The sequence below is a fragment of the Crinia signifera genome, chromosome 1 (genome assembly GCF_055691185.1).
Source record: "Crinia signifera chromosome 1, ASM5569118v1, whole genome shotgun sequence".
In the NCBI taxonomy this organism is placed as follows: Eukaryota; Metazoa; Chordata; class Amphibia; order Anura; family Myobatrachidae; genus Crinia; species Crinia signifera.
The window spans coordinates 359,164,477-359,178,801 of NC_139217.1; positions in this window are offsets into that span (position 1 = coordinate 359,164,477).

Here is a 14,325-nt window from a genome sequence, read left to right on the forward strand (position 1 = left end):
ACTTTAAGTACTAGATTGCATCGTATCAAAAGTATGCTGCGTTAGCACATTGTATGCTTTTTGTACTAGATGCAATGCAATCTAATACTAAAAGGACAGAGTTCATTGCACTGTGTATGGGCACCTTAAGAAAGTAATGCAATATTTCCTTAATAATGACCAATCAATAAAAAAAAAAAAAAAAAAGCTTTGAAGAAGCTGGAGAAGTGAAGAAAAAGATTGAAGGAGCTAAAGCAAAGGAGGGGGGTATGCATAAAGGGGGGGCATTGCTGTGTAATGGTGTAAAATCTCAAAGTTCAGTAATTAGCTGAGGTGCAGGGAAAGTTTTCCTATAAGTATTTAGTCCATGGTGATTAGATTTTAAGGAAATGGTGGAATATGCTGTGTAGGGCAGCTGTAATGTGCTACTGGTGTTAGACCGATCATATTGAGTTGAGGGTATAAGAGAGGTGAAGTGGTATCTTTCCAGTTGCGAGGTCTTTGACATTTAGTAGCATTGAGAGGGTGCTTATAAATTATACAAGACAATAAGGTGAGAAAGGTACTCTGTGCACTATGGGAGCAGCACTTTACACTTAGTGGGTGTGTAACCCAACACAGTTTATACAGAGAATAAAACAAATAAGCCCGCAAAGCGAAAAAAGCTTTCACACAATCTTTTTAACGCTGGTCTTCTTAGTATCCCAGAAGATGATTCCTTTCTTTCGACAGTTCAAATATTTTTTTCAAATTGAAGTATATGAAAAATAAAACAAATAGAGAGTTTTATAAGTTTCTATAGTTAATACAGCCAACAAGGTGGTCCTCATATCATACTAATACCGAAAGGGTGGTGATCAAAGCTCATAAAGGTATCTTTTAGCACTTGTTACTACAAACATCAACATTCGACTATTATGTGGGGTATTGAAATTAAGCGTACCTTACTTACAGATTTAATCACGGGTTCATATACATAAAGTTTTTTTTTCCCATTTCTTCCAGTATGTTCCCCTTTAGAATTTCCCGAGGTGTACTCTCTTCAAAAACAGCATCAGAGGAAGATATTTATCAAAAAAATCGAAAGAGAAAGAGTAAATCTCTGCAATTTTTTTTTTTTTAAATCGGACAGTCAAATGACCCGTAAAAACCGCCACTGCCCCTGTTAAGCAGAGCTGGCCCTAGGCTTGCCATGGATGACCTCAGGAAGGTGCCTAATTTGCCGATCCCTGGTGCTGGCTCTGTGTTTAAGAAATTCTAAGATTGGAAGGTAAAAAAAGAGAATAGAGCCGGGAATCAGGGATGCAGGAGGCATAATAGAGCATGGGATAAGAACAGAATCAGATTGTGGATGTGCTTCCAAGTAAGCTTGAATTTTGTGACACTGCGTCCAAATGCATAGTAGGGAGCCATGTTGGCCACAAAAAGCCAACAGAGTTAAAAGGCTTCAAAAAATATGAGGAACCCTACATCATCAGAACACATGGATCTCATGTGAAATTACAGAATTTTTGTAAGTTCCATTTAATTTGAAGACATTCCACAGGTTCCGGCATCTCTGTGTGCTCCCCTTCATATGTAACTGACCCATTACACCTCAATGTCACTGCTTCCCCCTCATCATACCCCACTGATCCACCTCACTACTCAGCCTCACTGTTCACACCTCACTGCTCCCCCTCACACATCACTGCCCTCAGTACAGGTCTTCTAATATTTCACAGCTCCCTCTCACCTTACTACCAGTGTCATACATCACAATTGGTGTAATGGTTAGCATTACTGCCTCACAGCGCTGAGGTCATGGGTTCAATACCCACCATGGCCGTAACTGTGCCGAGTTTGTATATTCTCCCCGTGTTTGCGTGGGGTTACTCCGGTTTCCTCCCAGTATTCAAAAATATACTGGTAGGTCAATTGGCTTCCAACAAAATGAACCCTAGAATGTCTGTGTGCATGTACATGTGGTAGGGAATATAGAGAGTGTAAGCTCCACTGGGGCAGGGACTGATGTGAATGTTCAATGCTCTGTAAAGCACTGCGGAATATGTATTCGCTATATAAGAAACTGTTAATAAAATAATACATCACTGTTCCACCACACTGTCCCCATCACACCTCCCTGCCCATATCACACCTACTTTTTCTTAATGTTATACACATTGTAGCACCACTTATGTCTAATAATAGGGTGCACAGTTATAGTCCCCTTTGATCTCAAGAACTGCATTGGAAGTATATACTGAAATACAGGTACAAACACTGCGTTTTTAACTTGGGAGTTTCCAGGTAGCTGAGAATTAGGAAATATGGATGATTTCCAACCAACTGTATAACATTTTAAGAGTATACCTGATTATATCTTTAACGACTGCCAATTCTGTAAATAGAGACAACATGTGTGGGTTTGATTAAGAAAATAAACATTAAAAAGAACATTTACAAAATGCAATAACATTTATTTATGCAAGATCTAAAATAAAAGGGGTGCGTTATTTAAACCGGACACACAGTTTGTATTGTTTTTACCCCCACTGGTCATTCTTAAGGTCCAGCCAGTATAGATTAGATATTTACCAAAAAAAACATAGCAGTCTTAGGAGTGACTTGGCGGGAAGGTCATTTTTGTAACCACATAATAAAACTTTAGGGAGGAAATTTCCTACTAAAAAAAAATAAAAAGTGGAGATGTTTCTTTTATATAAGACTGCCGCAAAGGCAAGGGTTAACTGTGAATCAATCCAACTAAAATAGAAGTTTTTAGCAGAATTGGTTAAATTATTACGAATCTTAATTTAAGGCTCTTATTCTTCTTTTAGCCTACATCATCTTTCACACATTCCCATCAGAGCACATTGATCTGTTTCCTGCTTCTAGATCTTCACTCTGCATTCACTATATCCTATCTGCTGATGCTCTTTGCCATCTATTTTTTATCCTACTACAAGCTCCTCTGTGGAGATTATTCTGGTTCACTCTCAGAGGCAAATTCCTTCTCAAATGGACAAAACCATGTGCATTGCAGGTGGGGAAGATGTAACATGTGCAGAGAGAGATATATTTGGATGGGGTTTTTCTTCAAAGTGAGATCTACAGTATATTGCAGTGTAGAAATAAAGCAGTCAGTATTTTCCCTGCACGGAAACAAAATAACTCACCCAAATGTAATTCTCTATGCCCCCCTGCAGTGCACATGGTTCCGTCCATTTGAGAAGGAATTTGCCTCTGAGAGTGAACCAGAATAAGGCCCTGTATAACTGTCAGAATGTATCTATACTCCCTCATAATTTACAGTATATACTTCTCCTTTCACCACTTTTGTTTAAACACTACAAAGTACCGATAATGTTTAAACGATATACGACAGTATTCTAAATCTCCAAACATTATTTCTGCCTTACTGGAACTGTACTGACATATTTCATTTGTTCATGCACTGAGTGCGTTTCCACTCTCTTTGGTCTGTTCCATACTTCCCCATAGAATTTGATTATCTCCTCACTACAATCCATTCTACACATAGTAAATATACAAACATTTGCTACAATACTCTAGTTTTATTAATATGCTTGTTCACAATTTGGTTTGGTGTCCTGGCACAATATAGATTAGATAAACTAAATTCTGTCCCAATATACAACACATTAGTGGAGATATATGAAAACCAAAATGTGCTGCAATCGACAAAATACCTTTATATTCATAACAATAACTTGCAAAAGCTTATTGCTGGCTACAATTACAGAATCTTTGTTCCATTGTACCTCTGTACCAATACATACCTCTCATCATTGGTACTTTGGGATACGGTCATTAGGTCAACAAGCATTGTTTCAACACCATTAGGCCGACATGCAGAAAGGTCAACATGGGTCTAGGTCGACATGGGCAAGGTCAGCAGTCAAAAGGTTGACATGGGGTATTCACTGTTTTTTAAACTGACATGTGCTGACAGGCGGTATTTCATGCCCTACCATCCACTAGGGCTTGGTGGGTGAATAAAATAGCGTCCCGAAGCATTGGGAGTGCAGCGAGCCTTGAGAGGGGATGCGGTAGTACATTTCAGTGTCCATGTCGACGGTGTCGAACATCGGGTCAAAAACCCTGTGAATAATCCCATGTCGACCTTTTGACTGTCGACCTTGCCCATGTCAACCAAATGCTTGACCTAATGACCTGTTGACCTAGACCTTTCTGCATGTTGACCTAATGGTGTCGACGCAATGCTTGTCAAACAACTTGTAGACCTAATGATCCATACCCGTTACTTTGGGAGGTATGTAAAAACATTCCCTCCTGTCTACTATTTTTGTGTTGACTGTTAATGTGATAAAGAGTGATAAATGTTCAATCAGCTCCTAACTGCCATCATACAGACTGTGTTTGAAAAATCCATAACGGAAGAAAGACTCTCTTTTTTGGGGGGCACTCTTAATCTAAAACAATATGTTTAGTTAATAATAGATAGTTTTTATGGGTAGTATCATCTGTAGGGCTATACACAAATAAGGGCAAGTATAGGTAAAGCAAAAGTACTGTTTATTGTATAAAGTACTGGTATATGGGTGATTGGGATCGATATCAGATTGAGAGTGCCCCAACAAAGAGAGTCTTTCTTCCTTTATGCATTTCGAATATATTTACTCTCAAAGGTGCACCTCCACACAAATTACCTAATATGATAGCATTATAATACTACTTTGACAATTTGTGCAACATCATACTTTGGGCAGTATTCAATGCTCCCGATTCACAGGTTTTTTGGCGAATCGGGCTGTTTTCACTCCTTGCTGTGAATCTTTTTCACTGAAAATCTGTGAATAGTGAATGCCGGCCAGTTCTCCGTTTCATGCTCGCTGCAATTCGCTGGTGTATTTCAATGGGGTTTTCACTGGGAATCGCAGAGAGTGTATTCAATGCTAGGATGGAGAACTGCTTTCAGCATGATTTTCGCCACGATTTACCATTTTGCTCTCAACACCTTTTTAAGGTAAACTGGAAAGTGATATTTAAAAATAAAGTTTTTTTTGGTGTCAAAAAATCTTACATTTTATTCTGTGAAGAGGCATGCTATACATGACTATATATATAAAAAAAAATTCACACATTTGCCAGCAGGGGGTGGGGAGCCACTCATTAGAAATTCACTTCACACTGGTCCCGCTCATTACATATGCACAAGCGGGACCAGTGCAGCGGCTCCTTTCACAGCACCCCTGCCAGCCCTCCCCCCCCCCCCCCCCCCCCACACACACACACACATTCCGGCACAGGCAGGGAGGCCTCCATCTCCCTGCCTGACGCAGTCCCCCGGGTCCCTGCGGTGGTTAAAAATCACCGCCAGGGGCAGCGAGCCCCTGCAACGTTGACTAGGGTGAGAGGGAGGACTGGCAGCGAATGCTCTAGACCTTCGGAACCCTGCAAATGTGCAGCAATTCCTAAACAGGATTCGCTGCACATCACTAGAACTGTCATTGAATACTGCACTTACTCTTAAAATGTAAAATTTTGACTTCCACATCTGTGCACTGGTCTCCCCTTTTCCCATTTTCCCTTAACCAAACAAGTGTTTGAAAAATGTCAGTTACGAGCTGATTGGCTGAGCGTTTATCACCCTTACGTTTATCTTTTATTAAGGCTCAATTTATCTGCCCCACAGTATCTAATTCAGAAATGGATGCAATGTTGATTTTGAGCATGCGTACAAGTCAAAGATGTGCGTCTTTGTTCAGAAGAAGTGGTATGTCCTAGAAGCCTCCAGTCAATACAGATCCCAGTGGCTGCAAAATGTGCATATTTTCACATCAATCTCCGAATCATTCAATTCTGTTCCATTCTGACGGTGCCTAAGAAGCATCAGTTCTTTACACATCTGAAAATTGTGGAAAGAAAAAAAATCACCTGTGGGTGAGAAAAAGTGGGTGCCAAAAATGGGGTGCTTTGACCAGCTGCTCACACAGAGGGGGAGGTCAATCCATTAACAAGGCATATGATGAAAAATATGATAATATGTGGAGCACTTTAAAAAAACTAGGGATGTGCACCGGCCACTTTTCACGTTTTGTGTTCGGATTACCTTCAGGTTTGGGTTCTAATGGGTTTTGCCAAAACACCCCCTAAACGTTTTGGATTCTGATTTTTTTTTTTAAAGCATAAAAACTGCTAAATAGCAGAATTTGGGGGGCTTTTCTGCTCCTACGCTATTAGTAACCTCAATAACATTAATTTCCACTCATTTCCAGTCTATTATGAACACCTCACACTTCACAATATTGTTTTTAGGGTAAAAGGTTGCACCGAGGTAGCTGGATAACTATGCTAAGCCACACAAGTGTGCGGCACAAACACGTGGCACTGCAGCGGCAGACAGGATGGCAGTTTGAAAAACTAGGCCCCAAAAAGACCCCTATCTGGCTTAGAAGATTTAATTAGGAGTTGAAAATCAATTAGCTTTGTTTATATAAATATACTAAGATATATCTAACTCAAAAGAGAGCGCCACACATCTGAATAGTAGCTTCAAACGATTCATATAAAGATTTATTATATAAAAAAGGAAAACAATAAAATTACATATAAAATCACAATACAAAGTATCACAATAAAGGTTATCCTCAATAAGGATGTAATAAAGGCATAAGCCAATAATATCACTTCTTAATTTGCTGGTACAACCCAACTCTAGGTGGTATTTCTGCACAAATGTAGAATATTTGATTGGTATATATAAAAAGTCAGTTGATGTTAGCCCTGTATACTCCAAAGGGTTAAGCCGATTTAGGTAGATGATTTTTAGTTGAAAAATATGTGCATCCAATGTATTGGAGTGTTCCTTATTTTATAAAGGGATCACAGGAGATGATTTGCACCAATGAATACAATGAGAACAGTACCTCTTATATTGTTGAGAACAACTTATGCGATCTCTGCAGTGGACATCTGTGTGGGCTCGCTTCAACCCGCCTGGCTCCAGCTGATGACAGCGAGCCTTTGATGTTTATAGCGTGGCGGGGAGCAATCTCACTGACCTGTGTTATTTGGACAGGTCTTCCGTGTCCAGCTTTCCAAGTATGCAGGTTCTACAGTCGGCTGTGTGCCGCTTGCAAGGAGGAGGTGTTTTTGTTCTTTAGCGTGCAGTCTCCGGGAGTAGCAGGGAATCTCTGCAGATGAGAGTTGGGTTTACAAGTGTCCAGATACGGGATCCTTGACGCGTTTCTCCGCAAGATACAAACGGCGGTTTCTTCAGAAGGAGACAATATTGTCTTTCTACAGAGACAATATGTCATCATCACTCTTCATCCTCCTCCTCTGATTCCTCGCCTCTTCAGTGTGTACTTCCTCATCCTCACAGATTATCCTGGTCTTCATTGAATAATTGATAATTCATTTTTATAAACATCATCTTCTCCACATTTTGTGGAAGCAACCTCCTTCGCCGCTCACTGACCAGGTTCCCCGCTGCACTAAAAACTCTTTCGGAGTACACACTGAAGGAGGGACAACTTAAGTAAAATAGAGCCAGTTTGTACAGGGGCTTCCAAACTGCCTTTTTTTCCTGCCAGTACTGACATGTCTACTTGAATGCTGTCACCAAAGTAATCCTCCACCGTATTTTCAATGGTGACAGCATCCAATGCAGCGACAGTAGACATGTCAGCAATGGTTGCCAGGTCTTTTAATTGAGACCAGATGTCCAAACTCCCTCCTGCCTGCCCTGCATCCCTGCCAGTGGGTTTTGTGTGAAATCGCAGCTGTTTCCTTGCAGACACAGGTGTGGGAGAAAATGATGGAGCTGTGTCACGGTCCCCTTCAGATGACAATCTCTTTGCACCTTTGTAGACTTGTGTCTGCTGAAAACAGAGGTCTTTGCACCTTTGTAGACTTGTGTCCGCTGGAAACAGAGACACAACATACGCTTTAAACAAAGGATCGAGCACGGTGACCAGAATGTATTCCTCTGACTTTAACAGACTGACCACCCTCGTATCCTGGCAAAGCATATGGAGGGCTTCATCCACAAGAGCAACATGCTTTGTGGAATTGCAATGCTTTAGCTCCTCCTTCACTTTCTCCAGCTGCTTCTGCAACAGCCTGATCAGGGGAATCACCTGACTAATGCTGGCAGTGTCGGAACTGACTTTACGTGTGGCTAGTTCAAACGGCTGGAGAACCTTGCACAACACGGAAATCAGCCTCCACTGCGCTTGAGTCAGGTGCAGCCCCGATTCTCTGCCTATGTCGTAGGTGGCCGTGTAGGCTTGAATGACCTTTTGCTCCACCATCCTCTGCAGCATATAAAGGGTGGAGTTCCAGCACGTCACCACCTTTTGTTTAAGCTGATGGCAGGGCAAGTTGAGGGGCTCTTGCTGCCGCTCCAGCCTTCGGCAGGCAGTGGCAGAATGACAGAAGTGTCCGCAAATTTTGCGGCCCACCGCAAGCATCTCCTGCATGCTCCTGTCACTTTTGATGAAATGCTGCACCACCAAATTTATTGTGTGGGCAAAACTTGGCACGTGCTGAAAATTGCCCATGTGTAATGCCCACACAATGTTACTGGCCTTGTCCGACACCACAAATCCCCGGGAGAGTCTAAGGGGGGTAAGCCACTGGGAGATGATTTCCCTCAGTTTCTCTAAGAGGTTGTTGGCGTTGTGCCTCTTCCTGAAACCGGTGATACACAGTGTAGCCTGCCTTGGAAGGAGCTGGCGTGCAGGAGATGCTGCTGCTGTGGAAGGTGATGCATTGGGCTGTCACAGTCCGCAGCAGCAGGAGATGCAGTAGGCTGTCACAGTCATATAGTCCTTAGTTTGCCCTGATCTACTTGTCCACATGTCTGTAGTTAAGTTGACAGTGGGTACAGCCGAATTTTCAGGGCATTGAGGACACTTTTTCAGGCCCTTGGCTCCAACAGGAGGACTAAGGGATTTAGGTGCCCCTGGACTGCTAGGCACGGTTCCTGAACTAAACACTGATTTATGAAGGGTCTTCAGGTGACGTATAAGAGAGGATGTCCCTAGGTGGGCAAGATCCTTACCCCTGCTTATTGGAGCTTTACATAAACTACATATGGCAATACATTTGTTGTCTGGATTCGGATAAAAAAAATTCCAGACCGTAGAGGTGGATTTATTGGTCCTCTGCCCAAGCATGACGATGGGCTTTTTCATCCCATGGACAACAACTGTCTCCCCCCCCCCCCCTGGTGCCTCATTTAAGCAAACCACCTCCGCATCCTCCTTGTCAACTTCCTCCTCAAGGTCTACAACATTGACAACTTCATTATCTAAATTAGGAACTGCCTCTTTGGTAGAAGGAGCCACCTCTTCCCGTACAGCGATGGGAACGTCGGGCATCGCAACCACCAACACCCCGACTGTCCTTGGGGGTTTGTGATAACATGTCTTCTTTAGTAGGCAGAGATGTTTGCTGTGTTTTTGATGACAGCTGAAATCTCTTAAAATTTCTAAAGGGTCTGACAGAAATCGAGTTTCCGAAGCTCTCATCCAGAGAAGTTGAGGCCCTTGAACTTCCCTTTTCTTCGGAAGAACTAGAAACGGCTATCAAATCTACCCCAAATGGTAAAAGTCCCGGACCAGATGGTTTTCCCATAGAATATTATAAAACATTCAGTGACATTCTATCCCCCTGATGCTTGCCACATTCAACTAAATCGCAGACGATGCTCCGTTCCCGAACCAGTCCCTGCTTGCCCATATCTCTGTTATCCCCAAGGAGGGAAAGGACCCAGCACAATGGGCTAGCTATAGACCAATCTCTCTGTTGAATGTCGATTTGAAATTATATGCTAAACTAATAGCTAATCGCTTTAAGCAGCTTCTTCCAGGCCTGATTCACTCAGACCAGGTCGGTTTTGTTCCTGGTCGTGAAGCCAGAGACAACACGGCAAAAGTCCTAGACCTAATCCATAATGCTACTAGTGGTTCTGCTCCAGCTATTCTGCTTCCAACAGATGCATAGAAAGCATTCGACAGGGTAGATTGGGACTTTCTCCTTGGGATCCTGGCTCACCTGGGCTTGGGCCCCAGGGGATACTAGAGAATTAAAGCCCTTTATTCAACCCCCGCTGCACAAGATAGAATTAATGGAGATCTCTCGGAGACATTCAAAATATCAAACGGCACGCGTCAGGGTTGCCCCTGTCCCCTGTGATCTTTGTTCCTTGTATGGAGGCTCTGGCAAGGGCAATTAGGAAAAATAATGATATTTTATTGTAGGAGGTAGGGAATATAAATTGGCATTATTCGCCGATGACTTGTTGGCAATAATCTCAAACCCCTTAATCTCAATCCCCAACCTGTTAGACAAATTTCGTCGCTATGGTGAGCTCTCTAATTTCAAAGTGAACTTATCCAAATCAGTTGCACTAAACCTAACACTAGATCAGTCAAATTTACAAACCCTGAAGCAAGTGTCTTTATTTGCCTGGCATCCCATGCACCTTAAATATCTAGGGGTAAATCTCACTAGAAATATCACAGACATATACACTAACCATTTCCTCCCTTTGGTAAATAGGATACAGACTGACCTCTCCTCATGGGGAGCGAAAAAGATCTCTTGGTTAGGACATATTAATGTAATCAAGATGAATATACTACCTAGAATACTATATCTTCTCCAGGCACTCCCATTTAGTATTCCTAACTCTTGGTTCTTATCCCTACAACGTAAAATACGAGACTATATCTGGGCAGGTCGGAAACCAAGATTTAAGCATGAGACTTTTTTAAAAGAAAACATACTAGGGGTTTCCAACTCCTCCATTTCCTTTCATATTATAATGCAGTCTTACTGACCAGAATACTAGAATGGACATCTCCATCGGGTAAAAAGCAATGGGTAGATATAGAATTAGCCACCATTCCATTGGCTCACCCTGACCTCCCCTGGTGTAAAAAAACCCACCTCTTTCACATCCACTGGCGACTCCCATGTTTCATTGTTGGAGTCGACTACGGTCACTCCCCATGATATCTCCTTCCCTGTCCCCTCTCATGCCTCTGTTTGGTAACCCGGATTCCCCCCAGGCATGGCTGAAAATTCATTCTCCATGTGGCGATCAAGAGGGATATCCCGAATAGATAACTTAATAACCACTCTGGGAATCTTAGCATTCCCCGACATCCAGAGGAAATGGGATCTACCGGGCGGAGAGATATGGAGATACCTACAGATTAAACATTTTATTCTAAGCTTAGGCCCTCCATCCAAAAAACTGAGGCCCAACACACCATATGAAAATCTTTGTATTGCCAAATCCTACTCCCGCCACATCCTTTCAAATATCTACAAATTGATCATTGATGAGAATTTCCCATCCAAGCCAAAATTCATGACTGACTGGGAAAGAGATCTTCCAGATCTAAAAGGAGACGACGACTGGCCAGAAATATTTAGAAACACTTTTTCCCCCTCACTATATGTCTTGACAACCGAAACTCATTATAAAGTCCTTACTAGATGGTATCTATGCCCAGTCCTTCTGGCAAAAATGTACACTGGTGTCTCTAACTTGTGCTGGAGATGTGGGACACAACCAGGTACGATGTTACATATTTGGTGGGACTGCCCGCTTATTCAGCCATACTGGAAAAAGGTAATTGATACTGCAAACATTATTCTACAGGAGGAACTGCCGTCGTCCCCCAGCTTCTGGTTACTTAACCTTATACACAGACCCCAAACTAACTATAAAAAACCCTTCTTCGCCATTTACTTAGCGCATCAAAAGCGGTGATCCCAGTATATTGGAAGTCCTCTACCACTCCCCCAATTTCAGATTGGTGCAATAGGGTTGATCAATATATGGCAATGGATGACCTGGTCTCTTCTATAAACTCCAAAGACCAAACATTTAATACTGTCTGGCTCCCCTGGTTGACATACAAGGAATCAGATCATTACAAATCACTTTAAAGAAATCCTTTATTTCTACCGAAAATATTTTCTAGAATATACAATATAAGATATGAGAGTCGCAACACTGTACTTTCTTCCCTTTACTTTTCCTTTCTTCCCCACTATGTTTTCATTGTTCTCCTTCCTTCTCTTCCTGAAACAGAAGCAAGAAGATTCAGCCTGATATATCTTACTATTTACTTAACACCAACAAAATTATTAATGATGCTTTTGATTTTTGTCTGGTTCTTTTCAGATTCTGTGAATTGTATTGCATTGTTTATCTATTACATTTTCTGTTTCGGAATTGCTATGTTCCTGTTGAAAATTTCAATAAAAACTATTTGCAAAAAAAAAATTTCTAAAGGGGGGGTAGGACTTGCATGGTTATGTGTAGTTGAACCACCAGTCATGAATACAGGCCAGGGCCTTAACTGTTCCTTGCCACTCCGTGTCGTAAATGGCGCATTGCCAATTTTACATTTCTCCTCCAATGATTTTTACTCCACTTTGGCTTTTTGGATTTTACATGCTCCGTACTTTGACACTGGACATCGGCCTTGGCAGACGACATTGATGGCATATCATCGTCTATGTCATCATTTCTACTTGCATTTGCAGCAAATTCAGAAGTAAGAGGAAGCGGCCCTTCATCTTTCCCTAATTGATTGTCCATATTTTGGATCTCTATTATTTTTGTGGAGTTATGCAATACATTACACCACAGGACAGCACCACTGGAGTGCAAGTATATACAGCAGTAGATTCACCAATGGAGAGGTATTATATATATATGGCAGTAAGATAATTATGCCCCACCAGAAAGATATTCTATATATGGTAGTAAATTAATTAGGCACCACCAGAAATATATTATATATACGGTAGTAAATTAATTATGCACCACCAGAAAGATAATATATATACGGTAGTAAATTAATTATGCACCACCAGAAAGATATACGGTAGTAAATTGGGTACTTGTGGAGTATCACGGCTCCCACGACCTTCATCGTATGCTGATTGTATGCTAAAAATCGCATCGCATGCGATGGCACCCGATTTTGCACTGAAATGCATCAGAATGCATTGAAATGTGTATTAAACTTGTGTAATGCCCCCAAATGCCATTTTTCATAGTGCACCACCCCCACTATCAACGTGAACCCGAAGCGTGGCGAGCGCAGCGAGCCCGCGAGGGGCGGCGGTACGCGTCCTACGACCTTTTCATACCCCCACTATCCACGTCGGCGTGGAGTTGAGAATAGAATAGTGTGGCGAGCGCGAAGCGTGGCGAGCGCAGGGGGGTGGTGCACTATAAAAAATGGCATTTGGGGGCATTTCACTAGTTTAATACACATTTCAATGCATTCTGATGCATTTCAGTGCAAAATCTGGTGCCATCGCATCGGATGCCATCGTATGGCATCCGATGCGATCGCATACGATTTTTGAGCTAAAATGCTCAAAAATCGGTAAAACCTCGTATCGCATCGTATGCCATCGTATGCCACTACATATGGCATATGATGCCATATGATGGGGATGCGATGGCATACGATTTTTGAGCAAAAATGCTCAAAAATCGGTAAAACATCGTATCGCATCGTATGCCAACGTATGCCACTACATATGGCATACGATGCCATACGATGGGAGCCGTGATACTCCACAAGTACCGTAAATTGATTAGGCTCCACCAGAAAGATATACGGTAGTAAATTAATTATGCACCACCAGAAAGATCATATATATACACGGTAGTAAATTAATTATGCACCACCAGAAAGATATACGGTAGTAAATTGATTAGGCTCCACCAGAAAGATATACGGTAGTAAATTAATTATGCACCACCAGAAAGATATACAGTAGTAAATTAATTAGGCCCCACCAGAAATATGTACGGTAGTAAATTAATTATGCACCACCAGAAAGATATATACGGTAGTAAATTAATTAGGCACCACCAGAAAGCTATACGGTAGTAAATTAATTATGCACCACTGGAAATATACGGTAGTAAATTATTTAGGCACCACCGGAAAGATATAGGGTAGTAATTTAATTAGGCCCCACCGGAAAGATATATGGTAGTAAATTAATTTATGCACCACCAGAAAGAAATACGGTACAGCACCACTGGAGTGCAAGTATATACGGCAGTAGATGCACCAATGGAGAGGTATTATATATACGGCAGTAAGATAATTATGCCTCACCAGAAAGATATTATATATACGGCAGTAAATTAATTAGGCACCACCAGAAAGATGTACGGTAGTAAATTAATTATGCCCCACCAGAAAGATATACGGTAGTAAATTAATTATGCACTACCAGAAAGATATATATATATATGGCAGTAAATTAATTAGGCACCACCAGAAAGATATTATATATACAGTAGTAAATTAATTAGGCCCC